Source organism: Cinclus cinclus, chromosome 4 (genome assembly GCF_963662255.1).
Source record: "Cinclus cinclus chromosome 4, bCinCin1.1, whole genome shotgun sequence".
In the NCBI taxonomy this organism is placed as follows: domain Eukaryota; kingdom Metazoa; phylum Chordata; class Aves; order Passeriformes; family Cinclidae; genus Cinclus; species Cinclus cinclus.
In genome coordinates this window covers 49,543,519-49,561,956 of record NC_085049.1, presented here as the reverse complement: position 1 = coordinate 49,561,956, position 18,438 = coordinate 49,543,519, and positions in this window count along the sequence as shown.

Sequence of the window (18,438 nt, the reverse complement as noted above, 5' to 3'; positions counted from 1 at the left end):
GTCTTAAATAATGTGTATTACACTATGGCTCAGAGCAAGTTCCAGTACTAGGAAGTTTTAAAGTACTGAATTAAATATCCAGAGTGGCACACAGGTTCTACTGGTGCTCACCCCAGTGCAGTATTTTGTTTGCTCGTCTTTGCATAAACAGATCATATGAGAATCGTGATTTGATTTAAAAATGCAGTTCTTAAAATACATGGGCATAGTAATGTATCTAAACCATAGTAATATCATCTAAACCATCAAATACATACAACATATAAGTAATGGCGCAGGCTACCTATTTTAAATATCTATGTCAAACAGCTGTTTTGAGTTCATGTCAGTTATTTTTAGAATGTAATCATCATACCTCACACCAGAAGGTAACGTTTTTTTCTCATTGAAGACCTTACTGTTTATTGAAAGAATATATCCATCAAGCATACTTTGGGCTGGTGGCCAGGCAACAGTTATTGATTCAGAGCCTCTGCTACAGTTCAGATATTTGACTGCACTTGGTACTGTGTGACAATAAAACAAAATACATTGATTCAAAAATGCATTTTAAACACATTTCTTTATGACAGGCGTCTCATCACCAGAACGCAATAAAACTCCGCATGAATGATGTCATGTTCTTCCTTATCTCACACAGACTACTACCACTGCAGAAATATGTACAGTGACTTTTGTTATCCAAGAAATCCAGAGCCAAGCTGTTTATTGATCTGCAGTGCTGCTTAGCACAGTTCTGACATCACTGATGTGGAATTCCTCAAAAACGGAACATTTCTCAAGAAAAGAAACGTCAGTATAAGAGATAAAATACTGTGCAGACACCTATGCCCCAACTAGCACAGTATCTTTTATTGAACAGTGGTGAAAAGGACAAGTCTGCAGAAGAAGCAAGAATTGCATAGAGTGATAATTCCTTTCAGCAGCCCCTGAGACTGCAGTTTGCAGCCCAAGGATGTTATGAAACAAATGTGATTTCTATTTCTATGCAGTAAATCTCAGCAGATAATTATTTTATGAATGTCCTTGGTCTCCACTTGAATTATGATCACAGTCATGAGACGAAATACCTGGTGGCAACAAGTTCTGCAATTTATCTACAAATTTAATAAATAATCATCTGCTTTTGCTGCTTCTCTACTTCCTGTTTACTAATTTCAAGTCCTTAGTTCTTGAAAACGAAATGTCAAAGAACCCTGATTTACTTGCTCCATTATTGCCTCTCCGTGATTTGTTCTCTCACAAATGATTTTACAGTGTTCCTGCATCAGTTTTAACTCAGTGGCTCCTTAAATGCAAGACATTACATTATCTGTGATCACATATGCTGAACCTTTTCAATCACATCTACTATGCTTGATTTTTTCACATTAGTGACCTTTTAGAGGAAACTATAACATGCCAGATCTAATAGCCTGAGAGGCTGTGTCAACCAACTAGAAGTACTAGAAGAGAGGAGAACTACAGTCCTGAGACTCAAATGTCCTAACCCAAAGGAAAATTAAATGTAGTAAAGGTCAAATTTACTTGTGATGTGAGGGGACACCAATGAGAATGCATGATAAAACTAACTTAGTTTTGGATATTTAACTGTATTAAAAATCATAGCTGAAAAGAAAAATTAAAGCATTAAAGAGAAGTATAAGAAAACAAATATTTTCTCTAATATTGGTAGCCAGACACTATGCAAATATCAGTTACTGTAAAGCCGTTTGAATCAACATGAAGTTAACATTGGTACCTCATTGTACACAGGAATTGTACTAAGAGTCTCAATGGTCCCTTGAAGTCAAAGAGTAAGAAAGATAACAATGAAAGAGAGCAAGGAGAAAATTACAAAGATGGCTGAATTACTCTGCTTTGTTTGAGAAAAAAATAAAATTTAAGAAAACAAGAGATATGGATGGAATAAAACAAACACTGAATTTGACAACATTGCAGTCTTACCTGTCGCTATTTCTTTTGTCACAAAAATACTGTCTCTGAAACCTTCCTTCTCTGTTCGAATTGCAAAACTGTACAGCTTACCAGGACTAAGGTTGGAAAACGTTGCTGTTTCTTCCTTGACTTTCTGCACCTAGAAAACCAAATACAGCTTTCACAGAACTGCTTACAAAATTCATTGATCGTATATAAAACGCACATCCAACTATTTTAATGGGAAATAAAGCTCTTCATTCAGCCTCTGACTACTTAATGGAAGACTGAAAAACAGCTGCAGTGTATACCCACAGGTAGTGCCCTTCACAGCATACCTTGAAAGCACTTGCACAATTAGCACAGGTAACCTCGTACTGCTCAAAATCTCCATCAGCGCGGTCCCAAGAGACCTGTATTGAAGTGTCAGTGATGTCACCCTCTCGTACATTCAGGGGAGCTGCCAGACCTACAGGTGAACATAAAACACCTCTCTGTTCAATCCCAGGCATTGTTCCATCTAACACTTTCATATATCAAAATTGCTTGTGTTTTGAATCTTAAAACTGCATGAGGCTGAAATTACACTTTTCCCTGAGGACAGAGCTGGCACTCCTAGGTGGGAAAGTTCTCTAGGATGAAGTTAATCCCTCCAATAGCACCACCACAGTGGTCAGAATGCACCTACATTTTGTCAAAAGGTTCAGCAAAACTGTGCAGATCACTCTAGACAAATACACTTTATCCCTTACTAGTATAGTCTTGTTAGGTACAATTCAGATCACATTACAGGAGGATTTCCACTCTTCTCTGTATTTCTTTCTTCTCCATCACAGACATTTCTGCCTGAAATATGCCAAAATTTACACTTTTTCTAAGGGAAGACTGCATCCATATGAGGCATCAGGATTTTTCTTTCTTCCAAATTTTTGAGGTCCCAGAAGAATCAAAACAAGACTATGGTTTGTAAGGCAATTTTCTACTAAATTAAGGAAATGCTGTCAGAAGATGCATGAAACCCCAAGTTTTAATTAAAACTATATTTTAAGGAATATCAGCATTCAAGGCTTGGTTTATTTGGGGACAATGTTTTCTGCCTTGCCCTCATTCTTATTTCTTCCTTACTTCTTTAGATCCTATCTTAACTTTTCTTTTATAGCATTTTTATTCTGAATGAAAATGAGCAGAAAAAGCATTTCAAAATAAAATGATAAAACAGGAAAAGAAAAACTCATGGAAATATAAATATAATAAAAAAATAGGAAAGTAAAACCACAGAATTTCAGCAGGTATTTTCAAATATTTTTAAAGTTTCTATTAAAATTCTGTTTTTAAAGGCCTTGCTAAAAGGTGTCCTATCCACTGCAATTCTCTTAATGTTTTGTGAATGAATTTATTACCTTGGAAAACCTGAACACTTTTATTATTTGCTTAAAGGTGCACCAGGAGGAATAAACTTAATATTTTCAAGGCACAGAAGTAAAGCCATAGATACTCATACACTTGTTTAAAATAAGTGGTCAAAATGTGTCTTGTCTCCCACAAGGACAATAATTTAATACAGCCTAAATTCCTGAAATGCTTGCTAGACATTTTACACACAATATATAAAACACAAATTAGCAAATTTAGAAATTATAAGCAATTCTTATATTTAAAAACCAGCTAGTGTTAGTACAACTCAAATTCTTTACATAAATATATCAAGATTATTTTAATAGCATGTGTTTTTTATTCCACTGATACAAAAATAAAGCTTAAAAGGTTCAAAAATCAAGATTTTATATTGTTCAATTTTATAAGAATACTCACATGTTTTTACACCATTTATATGATAAAAGGAGCTCAATATTTCCCCACTTTTTGTGGAGACACAGAAATCATATTCTCTTCCTGCAGTAAGGTTTTCAATTGTTATTTTACCATCACTTTTTAAAATGAATGTTGCATTAGGTCCTTCTTTACTTGTAACATATATGCCATCAAATACTCCGATATCGGGCATGCGAACAAACAGTACCACAGAATTGCTATAGAGCACATAAGGAACTACAATTTGAACAGGCTTGGGCTCTAGAAGAAAAAAAAATTGCCACATGTTAAAGCAGTTGAAAATAAATTAAGTGAGAACCACACAATGCGTCTGAAGCAACTGCCCTGAGAAATACTCTTGCCGAGTGCAATTCAACAGCTTCCATAGCATGTCATTGCTCAGAAGCAATAAAAAACCTGATCTTTTAACTATTTATTACTGGAATTTCCTTCTCAACCACAACTGCATCAAGGCAGGATAACTGGAAAACTATACAGAAATGTAGATATGGACAGGGAGATAACCATGGAGAATGAGATGCATTTGATTGATACAACATTGACATGTTAAATTTTCTTCCCTTACAGTCGGCTCTGACAGCTGTGAAATATCCCATCTAGAATTTTGCCATCCATGTCATGAATGGAGTGCTAAATCTAATCCTATATAAAAAAAATCTGGAAAAGACTTAAGACTGTTACCCTCCAACATACTGTAATCATTTAGAAAGAAATGACAATGCAGCATTCCATAAATCTATAACCTGACAGCTGCAGCCTTTATATACTATATGTATAAATGAATCCTGCCTACTCCTTTCACATTTGCCAAAAAAAATTATACTGCACCAAAAGCATTTCAACATTTTGGTAAACTAAGAACCTTCAATAAACCTTTCCCTATTGATGGGAAAGATGCTTTGACAAACAATGCAAAACTTTTCAGCTGTGATTACTTCTAATTCTTTCCTAGCAGACTCTCACTAATGGTAGGGCAATTCTTTCCCAGAGGTCCCAGTACAACTATGTATATCCAAAAATCAAAAATCCGTTTCAGCCATTCCAATATTTTCCTATTTCAGTGTAAATCAATGATTCACCCAGCTTCTTCTGCCAGTGGGTACAGGATTTCCAGCTGTGGTCCCCATCACAGTTGTCACTAGTACCAAGATGTTTTCCAAGGCTGTACTGCTTTTGCAAAAATTGTTAACTCTGCTGTTAATAATTAGGATTGGATCTCTACATTTCATATATAAGTTTTGATCCTTGGCTATTTAGCAAATTGACTTGATCTACAAAATGTATTCGGTGGCAGCAACCTAATAAATAGCAATAGTGAAACTGATGTATGTATCTGTAGTTTCTACCATAAATAATGTCTTACTTAAAGTGCATTGAATGGTCTTCAGTTTGCTCATAGTTCCATTTTTCACACTTGCCACTGCTATTTCATAAGTCATTCCAGGAGTTAGGTCATCAATCTTCAATTCTTCTTCATTACTTAATAAAAACTTTTTAGTTTCACCTATGCCTACATTAGGTTTCACTTGAATGTAGGACTTCTGACACTCTTGTGGCAGCTTCCAGTGAAGGATTACACTCTCTTCTTCTACATCCTCTGGGTGAATACAAACAGCTGTGGGTGGACTGACAGCTTGATCAAAGAAAAAGATGTCAGTATAAATCCATACATCAAACTTACTATCACTTTACAACCACTTTCCAGTAATGTCTCTTGGGGTTTTTTCCTTCTAAAATGTCACCATTTTAAACCTACTAGAATTAATTAATTATTTCTTACAAACAATTTGCAGGTGATTGCCTGTTACAGGCAGATTCTATTTTCTGTTTTGTCATAACAAATAAGGACCCCTTTTGCAAGTATATTCCGTTCCACTGGATATACAGAGTAAAAAGATGACAGAGACTGTCCTTGAGAAATCATGGCAATGTTTTAACTTTGCTAAAATTAGAGATACAAACTATAAATCAGAATTTATCAAGGAGAATATCACTTCTTTAGTTCATACTCATACTCTGTAAGTAGTCAAATGAATAAATGAATAAACAAATAAATAAATAAAGGGATTGGTACTTTCACAATTTTGGAAGGTTCTGAAGAGCATCCCAACAGCCACAATCTGACACAGCTTTAAAAATACCTTTGCATCTTGTATTTTCAATTCAAACTCTGTCTAGTGAAATAAAACAACTAGAAAATGGATACATCACCTGTTGTGATTAATATAGGCTTCTCATGGCAGCTTAGAGTTCCTTTCTCTGCTACATTCTGTAAGTATAACTGATACTGATGATAAGGTTTTACATTTGGTATGACTATTGAAGTCTTGCTTTTTTCCACAGGTAACTGTTCCCAGATATTGGTTTCAGTATCCAATATGTTGACCAAGTAGTAATGAAAAGAAACACTGTATGGATGCTGGGGAGGCTTCCATTTTAAATGTATTTCTGAAGATGAAACATACGTAGCCTCCAGCTTCTGGGAGTGCAGGGGCCCTGTTGAATAAGATTAGGAACAGAAATACGATAATAGTTTCTCATGCCTTTCATCCATAACTGTGGGGGGTTTTTGTTGTGTCTTTTTATTTGTTTGTGTGTTTGTTTGTTTTAGAGCCTGAAAACCTAAAAATGCACAGTTACATACAAGTTAAATACCATTAGAGCAAATCTAACAAAGCAGCTTTGATAGTGCATCAGTGACAGTGAATACTGATAAACAGAGAATACAGGAAACAGTGAAATTCAAGGGAAAATATAAAAAAAAAAATGGATATCTGATTATTATTGCTATTTATTTTTGTAACTTACTTGTTTCTACCTTCAGAATTGGACTTAAGCTAGTCTGTGCTCCTTCTGGGCTCCTTGCTGCTAATAAGAAACTATAACGAAGGCCTGGAGACAGCTGCCCAATTTTTGCTTGAGTTGTATTCACAGGCAAGTTCAGAATGTGTGGTTTCCACTGATCAGAATAGTACTTAAGTGTAAGTGCAAAGCCTGACTTAAGCCGCATGTCCATACTGCTCCACACAAATACAGCTTCGGTTGTCTTGACATCATGCACATCAAACATGAAATTTTCTGGAACTAGAGACACTGTAAAAGAACATCAAAAATTTTTAAAAATTGAAAATCATTAAAAATCTTTCCTTTTATATTTTTATCTTTAAATATAAATGCAATCAGAGCAAGTATTTTAAGAATAAATGGAAAAGATTGGAAAAATATAGTTACATTCATATTCACAAATATATGGTAGCTGTACATAGCAGAAAAATCCTGTGAAGAAATAGTCTGGGCCAATGGGATCTCTCTGAAGGGCATAGCAGTCAGTTTGATTTTCTGGTATCATTGACAGAGACGAGATACCATCTTTTAGAAGATAAGGAGATCCGTCTGTCCACAAGAGCTGACCCTCTTCCTAGATTGAAAAAAATAAAAAATAAAATTAAAACCCAGATATTTTTAGATTATATTTACAAATTATTAAGGTTTCCCTCATTGCAAGTGTATGCCTAAATATCCAAAACTTATGTACTTCATTTATGCAATTTAATTATATAGGTCTACTTTTAATAAAGTTTTCAATCTAAAATTCAAGCCCTTCTATTACAAAAAGATTACAAGACAAACATAGTATAATATAATATAAGACATATGAGTATATTTTGTTATTACAAACATGACTTTAAAAATAATCATTAATAAAATAACTTAATAACCTTGTATGGATAAGTTTCTAAAAAGGATATTCACTTAAAATCAGTCAATAATACTCATAAATTAAGTCCAAAAACAAAAATACTTAGCTGATAAAAACTATGGCTAGATTCACAATCAGATAGTGAAATGTTATCTTTCCCCCTCCTCCTGTTTGCTGGTTTCTCAGCTGTTTGGACACTCACTCACACCTCACTCCAGGTTTCTAACCTTTGAGGTACTTTCTGTTTTTCCAGCAGAGTTCTACAAACACTAGGGTGGGACAACGTGACATTTTGGAAGAAAGATGCTTGCAGAATCCACTTACAGCATCTCAAGGCAGAGGCCTCCAGTGGGACACAGGCTTCAATCTGCACTGCACTGACATATTCTAACATCTACAGGGGATTAATAGAAAACCCAGAACATTTAGGCATGGCATTGGGTCACTCTCTGGAGGTAAAAGAGCATAAGTGCTTTCAGACACAGCAAGTCTGTGGTCCTACAGGCTAAGTGAATGCTTTAAGTATTCCAACTGAGAAAAGTAGAATTACCACCATCACTTTAAGACTTCTGCTGTTTATTCTTTTATTAAATATGCTCAGAAGCAGGGAGAGAAAGGAAAAAACTTTTGTTTCATTTCTCTGAGAAAATAATAAATCATGTTGTTGAGAATAAACCTATTTTTTTCAATTAATTTGTTGTGTTGAAAAAATAAAATAAAATATTGTGATATTTTTCACTCCCCAAGACAGCAAAGAACATCTTCAATAGTATGAAAGTCTTGAACTCGTCTTTCAGGAGGACTCGTGCATATAGCCTGCCATTTTAGAAATGCTACACAGATCAATGCCTATCTTTTATTTCTATGCACTGGTCTTTCTAGACAATAGAGTTAATGACAAGCACGGGAAAGAATGGCACAAACCTCTACAATGACAGAAACCTCTGCAGCAAGGCTTGCAAGAGAAAACACAGTAAACAGTCTTTGGCTCCCTTTTGCACTCCCTAACTGAAGAGCTGCACAGAGTGCCAGGACAGACATGAGGGTCTCACCAAAGCACTCCACTCCTTCATGGACTAACCTACATCTCCAGGGTCTCTGTTGCATTCCACAGAGTGATCACCCTCATCTGGAAGGGTTTGAGCTCAGATTCATATCAAAGTAGGGTCAAACAGGGAGAAACTGTGACATATGACAATACATATGCTACAGAACTAATCCTGCTCACAGAGCTGTTGATTTTTATCAGTGTCACAGTGCTTGGCAGTTTTCCTAAAGTTGCTGAAATCTTCTGAGCAGGTTATACCCCAGCCTCTTTTCAGCAAGTACTTCAAGTCCTGGGGTTCTTGGAGAAAAATAAAAATTTTGGAATTTCTTTTTGAAAACAGGGGTTTGACTTCCTATGTTTCAAATACAAAAGAGAAAAGAAAAATAATTGAATCTTCAATTCAAATCTCAGATTTTAAAGAAATCCTGCAACTTGTACTGTATGTCCCATGGTATTTGAACTCATGGGGTAAGTGCAGTTTGGTGCAAGTACAATTTGGAGCTCTCATAAGACAAGAACAGATGACAACAATGTCGTTTCAGATTGAAACATTTTCAGACAGCACTGGAACACACTAATTAAGTACGAATATTTAGGAAAGAAGTTCTTGTAAAACAAGCATTTTATTACTATACTTTGCTATTCTTAAAACATGGTTCCCAACTAGTTAATTTAACTGACTGACTCCCACAAAAATTAAAATGCATTTAATGATTAAACAGTTAAATAAGAGTCAAATTCCAAACTGGCAATCAACTCTTTCCTGTGTAATCAGAGCTTTAAAAAAACAACTTTCTAGTACTCTTTCCAACTTGCAAAAATATAATGCTTCTGACAGCCTCTTACAACTACTACCTTGTTTTTAAAACATCCAGTTGGTTACAAGGAATATCACTACAGTGTAAAACTTACAGCAATTTGAGAAGTGACTTTGGAGTCATATTAACAAAATAATATTACATGTAAAGTGCATATATTCCTGGTGCTTTACTAACCAGGGTGGTTACAATGCTTCTCTATGCTAGACAGATTTGTGTCTTCTCAGTCCGCATGCTATCCCACCCTGACTTGTTTGTGTAGTCTCATTATTTAACAGAGTCTGCTAAAAGGATTTTTTCTATCTCTATGATGTGTGGTGTGACACCACTCCTACTCTTACACATAAAGTGTGCTTTGATTTTGCTATTTTCACAGTAAAATAATTCGAAAATAATTTTGCCAAAAAAAGTACTAAAATTAAATTTCAGGGTGCAGATTTTTTAAAACAAAAACTAATGTCTTTCTCCCAAAATTCTATACTTAGCACAAAATAAGTTTTCACTAAACCAAATCACAGAAGCCTGGGTCCCACATTTCTGGCACAGTGTCTCCATCTTTCCAAGAGCTTTCCCAATACTTTCATCTATGTCTCTAGTTCTTCCCCAACCACACACACCACACTACAATGAATAATTTTGTACCAGCAGATGTGGCATTAAGAATTTCACATCCCAAATACAAGGAACAGGAAATATTTTATAAGAAACACCTTGCTCCATCTATATTGGACAGACTTCACTAAGCTCAACACTCAACATTTCAGACCTGCATCAAAACTGAGAAAGCCAACCCCAGACTTCGATATCCATAGTAACAAGCATGTAGACTGAAATGTGAAATCTGGTAATGCAGCACCACCTACAGACAAAATAATATCCCCGGGAAATAGCATACACACACACACACACAAAAAATTACAGGTTAAGAAACACTACAGGTTTTTTTCCCCAGCTATGGCCTTCTAAATATTTTCAGCATTTCTAAATAGGAAGAAACAACAATTCTTCATCTAATTGCTAATAACTACATAAACAAATGACCAATGTACTGTTTAGTAAGTTTTATTCCAGAGGATTGGCTCCCCTATTTCAAAATCCTCTTGCTTCCATATCTGTAATAAAAAAGATGATAAAATATACTGACCTTTAGGTCATTAAGACCTGTCCATAACATGATTATTCGACTAATTTTCTGGAGATATGATAACACAAACCCATGTTCTTCTTCACTCCCTATGTCAAGAAGATGTGCCCCTTGTGAAGAGGTTTCACAGGTTTGTTGTGCCACCTTCCATGGCTTGCTCTCCTTACCCAGTTGGTAGCAGCTGCTCTGGAATGCCACCCAGCCTTGGGAGCAGGTGCCTGTTGGTGAACAAGGACAGGATTTTAAAGATATACTGTATTATTCATGGAAGTGTTACTCATTTCTTATAATTGCACAGACATTTTGAGGACAATATCATTTAATTAAATCATCATTTCAACCCCCAAAACCTTCAGTGATTATAAACCAACAGTCATTCTGAGTGTTTTAAAAAATCTGATTGATTAAATTAAAAGCTACAACTGCAACCCAGTGAAGAAAAACACACAGAAGTGATCCATAAATATTTTTCATATTCTAGAAAAGAAATTAATTTTTAAGTTTAGTTCCTGATGATTCAATTTTTTTTATTTATAAAAATGAATTTAACATATCATTTGCTTTTAATATATTCTTGAGTCTAGGAAAATAATTATTTCTTTGAATTTGATTGTATACAATACTTTCTTTTGTGTATCTAATTTTAAAGATTCTAAATTGCATTATTAGAGTAGCACATTTAAAGGAATGAGGATACACAACCAAGCCATAATATCCTCAGAATCTTGTCTCCCTCACAGCACTTCCAATAAAACAGCACAGCTAAACTTGTCACTCAAGAATAAAAATCCCATAATTTTGAATGCTTCAGAAAGTGTTCCAAATTCTTACCAAACTAAGGATTTTCTTTGTCTTTTCATTGAAACTACATAGAGAATTCAACCCATACACTCCAATAATTACAAGGTTTAGCTTCATCCTTGTCTTCACTCTATTTTAGACTGCAAAAATGTAGTTAAAATATTTGCACACACAAATTTGTATTCTTGCTCCAAAAATACTAAGAAGTATTAATTAGAAATAATCTTCCTATGCCACTAACATTCAATTTATTTCCTCTTTCTAGAAATAATACCCATACAATTAAAATACATAAAATGGAATATAATACTTTATCATTTACTCTTTATCCTTCTAGAAAATATGCAGTACTCACTTGCATTCACTGTGACTACAAGAAACTCCAATATATACCTGTTTCAGCTTGAATATCCAGTGATTGAGACACATTTACAAAATCGGGATTTAATTGTTCGAACATGAATTTAAATGTATAAATGGTGGCAGGTGTCAGATTTCTCCATATAAAGAATCCACTGGGTCTTTTTATAATCTGAGAAGCACCATCCAGTAAAAGAGAAACTGAAAATTCATTGATCATCATGCTCCAATTAAAAGACACTGTAGTAGCTGTCACAAATGTTTTGATGTCATTTTCTGAAATTCCACCTAGTAGACAATGAAAATAAAATAAATAAAATAATAAATAAATAAATAATAAATACTGCATTTGACACAAAGAAACAATTAACTCAAAGTTTTATTTCATCTTTTTTTTTTTTTTTTTTTGAGAAGGGATGAGGGATAAAGCCAATAGTGAAGGAAATGTAGTCTAACTTAGAAAGTCATGTTTTCCTTTATTTTCATGGTATGTTAGCTTATGTCTGAAGCAAGCAGATATAAATGTGCAGACTTTCAGGAGTGTTTTAACTAGAGAAGTACATACTTTAGTTAACTGATAGATATCAGAAAAGAATATCACTTAACTAATAGCTGTTAAGGGCAGTAACACACTAGCAGCATAACCATTCCCTGTAGCTTGCTGCATGTTCTTTCATCAGTTGATGGCTCCTGCAGTGCTTCCAACTTACTATGATTCTTTTCCCAGCTATGTTGTTTGAATTCAGGTACAAGTCTATACTCCAAAGATACAGAATAGTATGAGCTTGCAATGGGTACAAAGGTAATGCTATAAAATATTTTAATTGACAAAGTTAAATGAGGGAGAAAGCCCCTTCATTCTAGTAACTGGTGAGACTTGTGGTTCCTGAATGTATTTACAGCTATAAACCATTTTTTTATAAATTCAGTGGCTAAACTCATACATTCTTATATGGAAAATCTGTCCCAGTTAGTCACAATGCTAAGATCTTCAAGATCCTTGTTAATCCTTTTTAAGGAAGGACTGTTACAAAGTTGAAACAAGTTGATTTTTTAAATTCATGTAAGACAATGACCCTATGCTATTATGAAATTGAGAGGATTTAAGTAACTTTTTCCATGGTCCTCTTTTATAAATATCTTCTCCTAGAATTACTGTAGTATAGTAAAACCTGTAATATTTAAAAATCTCATGAACTTTTACATCAGTCTCACATTTCAGAATTGTTACACTAACCAAACACATTATATTAAATTATTCTTTTAATACTTCATGGTTGAAAACATACATTAATCAAAGTTTCTAAATACATGAGTAACCTCAGGATCTGAACCCCTACATTTTAATCTTCAGTATTAGACTAACTATAAAGAAACAAAAATATTTTTGTGTTACTTGACTTACGTGTTTTAAATGATTTTACGCTTAAGGTTTGGCCATTTTTCAGGGATTCTATTGTAATGTCATACTTTCTATTTTCCTCAAGCAGAACTGTAATGCTGACCGGTTTCTGCTCAGCTTTGGAAATGTTTCTTACATTCTGCAAGTTAAAAGAATTCCTGAATATAGTGAAAGTAATAAAAATACAGTTTATAAGCTATTTATGAAGTGTTTAGAAGAAGATCTTATACTGCCGCACACCAAAGTTGAGGCTGCAGTTACACTGCAAAATATCCAGTGCATTTGAACCAAAGCCTTATAGAAATCACATTAATAACAAACACCTCCATATTAAAATCCTCGTCTTTAAAGTCCAGGACATCCTGTTCTTAAAAATAAGAACCATGCCTTCCCACTAAGATCTAGGGATAGTCAGTGCATCTCCTGGAAAAGTTAGATTCCTTCATCAAACCACAGTACCTCAAAGAACTTGCATATTCTTAACTTTGAGTGTAAGACTACCCATCCTTATTCAACAAGATACTCAAGGGTCCTTTTGAGTCCCACTGGCTTCAGTAGGACTCTGTAAGAGTACACATAAATGACATGAACAAAAAAATCAATCTATTTTTTCCAAAATTTCCCTTTATTTGCTATTTTACTTTTTTTTTAGGAAAAAAAAAAAGCAACCAAACACACAGTTCTATTAATTACTGCGACCTACAGCTTAAATAACATAGAACAACTTATTGCTTAGATTGATAAAATATACTTTTTGACTAAAAGCATCTGCTTGCTGGTACGTCAGAATATAATAGTCTGGATCCTCTCCTTTGGGCATTTCAGTCCACTCCATCAGAACAATTCTAGCAGGCTTTTTCACTTGGTCACAGTCTACACACTGTGCACCCTGTAACACAAACATACATGAATGCAACTTAGTAGAAAATGCAGCAAACGTATCTCTCACTAAATAATTAAACTCTGTCAATTTTAATAAATTTTACCTAGAGTTTGTCAGCTAGCAATGGTTTTTATATGGACCAATATCACCAGCACTACTGTGTGCCAGCAAGTTCTGCAGGTACAGGTTCCAGTTTTCTTTCTCTCTCCAGAGGATGCAAAAATCATGTCAGCTGACTCAAATATGACAGAAAACTTTCATCATTTTATATTAGAAAGAAGGCCAGAGATTTCACTTGCAATGTTCATGCTGCAACCACAGTTACAGGCAGGAAGGAGACGGAGGTCTCAGTCCTATTCTTACATTACACATTAAAAACTTTAGTGACATCACTTCAAAGTTTTCAATTATTTCAGAATAATAAACAACCACTTTCAAGAGGCAAAGAAAGAATTTATTAAATATCTCCCTAGCAATCTAATTTAGCCATGGCAATGCAAATTTCATTCAGCACTTCAGCTTCTTGCAGAAAGAAGAAGTTCTTAGACAAAAGTCTAAGAACTCATTCTTAGACAAAAGCCTTCTGCATTTTTGACACTACCCTTTTGACAATTTTACCTGCTTTTGAAGGACTTTGGCTTAACACTTCAGAGAAGCAACTTCCTTCACTGAATTTCATTTTGAACAAGAAACCTAAGGGCTGCTTTGATTTAATTTAAGATAAACCTGAATCACATCTAACATTCAGAAGAATTCAGTGCATATGATGTCCATCCCTATCAAAAAATATTTATGAGATACTGCAGTTCTGTCTTTTGTGGTCCATTTTTGCTTTCTTAATGAATTGAGATCACAAATAAATTCCATCTTGGTAATTAACTTAAAATCTAGCTCAAAAAACCAAATCAAAATAAAAATAAAAATCAAACCCCTAGGACACCAAAACAAAAGTTAGGAGTTTTATTATTATATTACTTTGTGTTGACCTGCAAAGCAATCTACCCTGCACAAAAAAAATCCCAAACAAAAACCATAAAAAGCAAAAAACCTCAGTTGTCTATTTTTATTAAGTATAACTTCCTCTGGAATTCAGCATGGCTTGGCTTAACATAATTTCCTTTAACTAATAAATAACTAACATAACTATAAATCAATCAATATCTGTGTTCAGACTTTAGATTATAGATTCTGAAGCATAAACTTTATAAAACTTATAAAGCCTTTAAACTCTATTAATCATTTACAAGAGGGTATATACCACCGCTGGAATAAACTGACACAATGGACTGATAATATTGATGGCATACACAAAAGTGTATAAGGAACATTTTTCCAGGAAAATTTGCAGCTTGTAAATTCGATATAGTGGGTGAATAGCTGGCTTGCATTCCCCAAAAACACAATCTGTCTAGCTCAGACAATTCAAAGGGTAGGAAAATCTGATTTTAAAGGTAAATATGTATATATATCTGGCAATAATTGAATTCATAATTTTTAATCCTTTTCCACCAGCAGCAATTGTGTTTAATTTTACTGTACATAAAAATATCCTGTTTAGACCTAAAAAACAAGAAAGTGTACACCAAAATAGTCACATTCCTATACCTAATGAGAGGGATTTATAATGTTCCTTTTTGTTGCCAGCACCTTTCCATCACTTTTTAGGCCCTTACCTAAAAACTGAAGCAATTTAAAAAGTAAAAACAAAGCTGCTAATTTGACCAAAAAGACCTAAAGTTCAAATCTATCTTCAAGGTAGCTACACAGGAGCCAGGAGGCCTAAACAACAAACAACTTATTGACTTTTGCTATCAACTGTGTCTCAACATAAGACTCAAGAGGCTTCTGAAAAAGAGGTACTTGAGGAGAAATGCAGCAGAGATCGATAAAATTTTAAGTAGCCAAAAGTGTGCAGAGATTGATTTTCATTTTCTCATTAAGTTCAAGCACTGTGATGGACCAAACACAGGTGGTATGCTCCAGATTTAAAGAAGAGGGAAGAAAAGACAGATGCTCACCAAATAAGTAGTTTATCTGACAAGGCTTAAAATGAGTACTAGAAGTTTCAAGGGGCGTCAGAGGAGACCTGTTCATGTTTGCAGAAGTTCAAGTTCATAGAAGAGAATTACAGTGAAGATCACAAATAGCACTGCAAATTCACCCAGTCTCAGGATGTCCTTAAGCTGCAAATGGTGGGAAACTGCCAGTATAGGTGATTTTCTTATGCTATGCTTACAGTCCTTCCCAAGGGTATGCTTTTTGCTGCTGTCAGAGGTATGACAATAAACTCATTAAAACTTTTAATTCATACCTGTCTAAGAGGTGATTTGAAGATGCTGGGATCTCTTACTTCTTCTAGGAAACAACATTAAACCCAAAGCAGCAGGCAATAAAGCAGATTAAAGATCTCAAAAGGGTTTCCAACTATTTAGGTAGAAAGAAAACTGGGAATGTTCAGTACCACTAAATGACAGCTCCCTGAGAACAGGGAGCTAGAACAAAGAGGTATAAAAACAGTCCAAACCACAAACCATCAATTTTCAATATTCACTTTGATTATTTATCCACCCCCAAAATCCATTTTCCTTACCTTAAATAAATATATTAATAAAAGCAGAAGAAGAATTAGTTGATCCATTAGTTGATCTATAGGGAAATAAATGTTATAGTCCAAGTATCTCTTAAGTGCTTGTGTCACCACAGCTTCAAAGCAAGATCACATCAGAATATCCTAAGAAGGGGAAAAAAAACTACTACACACATTTATACTTCACATGGATACAGAGGCAGCCAATGGTACACCCAAGATGTGTGTCTTTGCTCTGGCCCTGCCTCTTCCCCAGTCTGATATCAAGTTTCCTGCGATCCTTTAATTTCAGTGAACTGTGGATGTGCCTGTTTTTCACTAGTCATTTAAAAAACCATCAGTGTGAAAAAAATATATTTAATTTTTATGTGATTACCAGATCAAAATTCATTGCAATCATTTTCTCTTTTCTAGCCAGATGTTCTGTGGTCAGTGTACAAAATAAGCCTGAAAATGTTTTCCTGCAGAAGTACTAAGCATAGCTGCAGAATCATTGGTATGTCTTATGACCTTACAGAGGTTCCACACAAAGTCATCAGTATAAGAAACTATAAATAAAGAACAGACAAGAATTCATAGCAGTAGGACCACTGATCTCTTTCCCAAAGGCTGCTGAACAAGAACTTGGCTCAGAAAAAATATAGTGGGTGACATTTATCTTTGGCCAGATCTGAACCAGTAATTTCAGAGTTGAACTTAGTTCAATTCCCATTCCCCTAACTTTTCCCCAGATAAGATTTTTAGTAAAAAATTAGTTTTCCACTGTGTTCTTTGAAATTAAATCAGTTTAATAAGCTGATAAAATTGTTTACCGATTATAAAATAAATAAAAATCAATGCCATGGTATAGGTGCAATAAAAAAAGAGCAATAAACATATTATATACTTGTATTTTCTCAGGTGCTATCACCACATCATACTTCTGTCTTGTTTTTCAATGGGTTGCTCCTAATTTTTTACTAAAACTTGAGTCCCACTGAACAATTTCACTGAATCGTGAAATAAGGAATAAATTTTTCAACTAAAGCTTTATTTAGAACTTGTAGTAAACGATGCAGGCTTACTCTTACCAGGAAAATACCATTTTTGAGCTTTTATGTCATCCAGACTCAAAGACATTTGTAGTAAAAGAAAAGCTGCTTCAGTGAAACCCATGATCTCAAAACACTGAGTCAATCCCCCTGTCAGAGCAGCAGAGCACATGGCTGTAATCACCTGAATGTTATTTTAGCTATCAATGAAAAAAGTACACTACTTTCTATTCAGTTGTTTTGCAAAGAAGATATGCTCAATTTCTTTTCCAGAGCAATTTGTAATCATCAGGCACAAAGGGAGACTTTATTAACAAAGTGATTTCAAGACACCAGCAGGAGCCCTCTCTGTGTTGACCCCAATAAATTAAGTGTGCATGGTACATTCCATCTTAATCAAAAGAACACTCCCCAAAGCATAAACACATTCCTTTTATTCAGCATTTCTCATGATTGTGACACCACTCACTACTGGTTTTCTCCAGAGTGTGACATCAGTCCAGAAGCAGCTCTTCAAGCTCCCCCATACAAAAACTACTTGTAAAACTAGAAACTACACATATAAGACATTTTTTCAGACTATCTCTTTGAAGCAAAATTCTCAAATCTCTGATCTTACAGAATCGTTTACCACCGATTCCAGTAGATATAGGACCACCTAATTAGTCTATATATAGAATTATTTTTCCAAAGAGGCAAAGATTACAGTTCTTAAATGATCAGTATATGGCTGCCAAGATCTAGTCAATGTGACTTAGTTGCCACAGTCCATTGTCCTTCAGCTCTGAATGTGTCTTTCCCCCCTAAAATCTGGTGACCTGTTAATGGAGAGATATTTATTTAAGTTTCCTTATTCTATAGGCATCTTGTACATTCCACTTGGCATTTAAAGAAAGTTTAAACAAAATTCACTC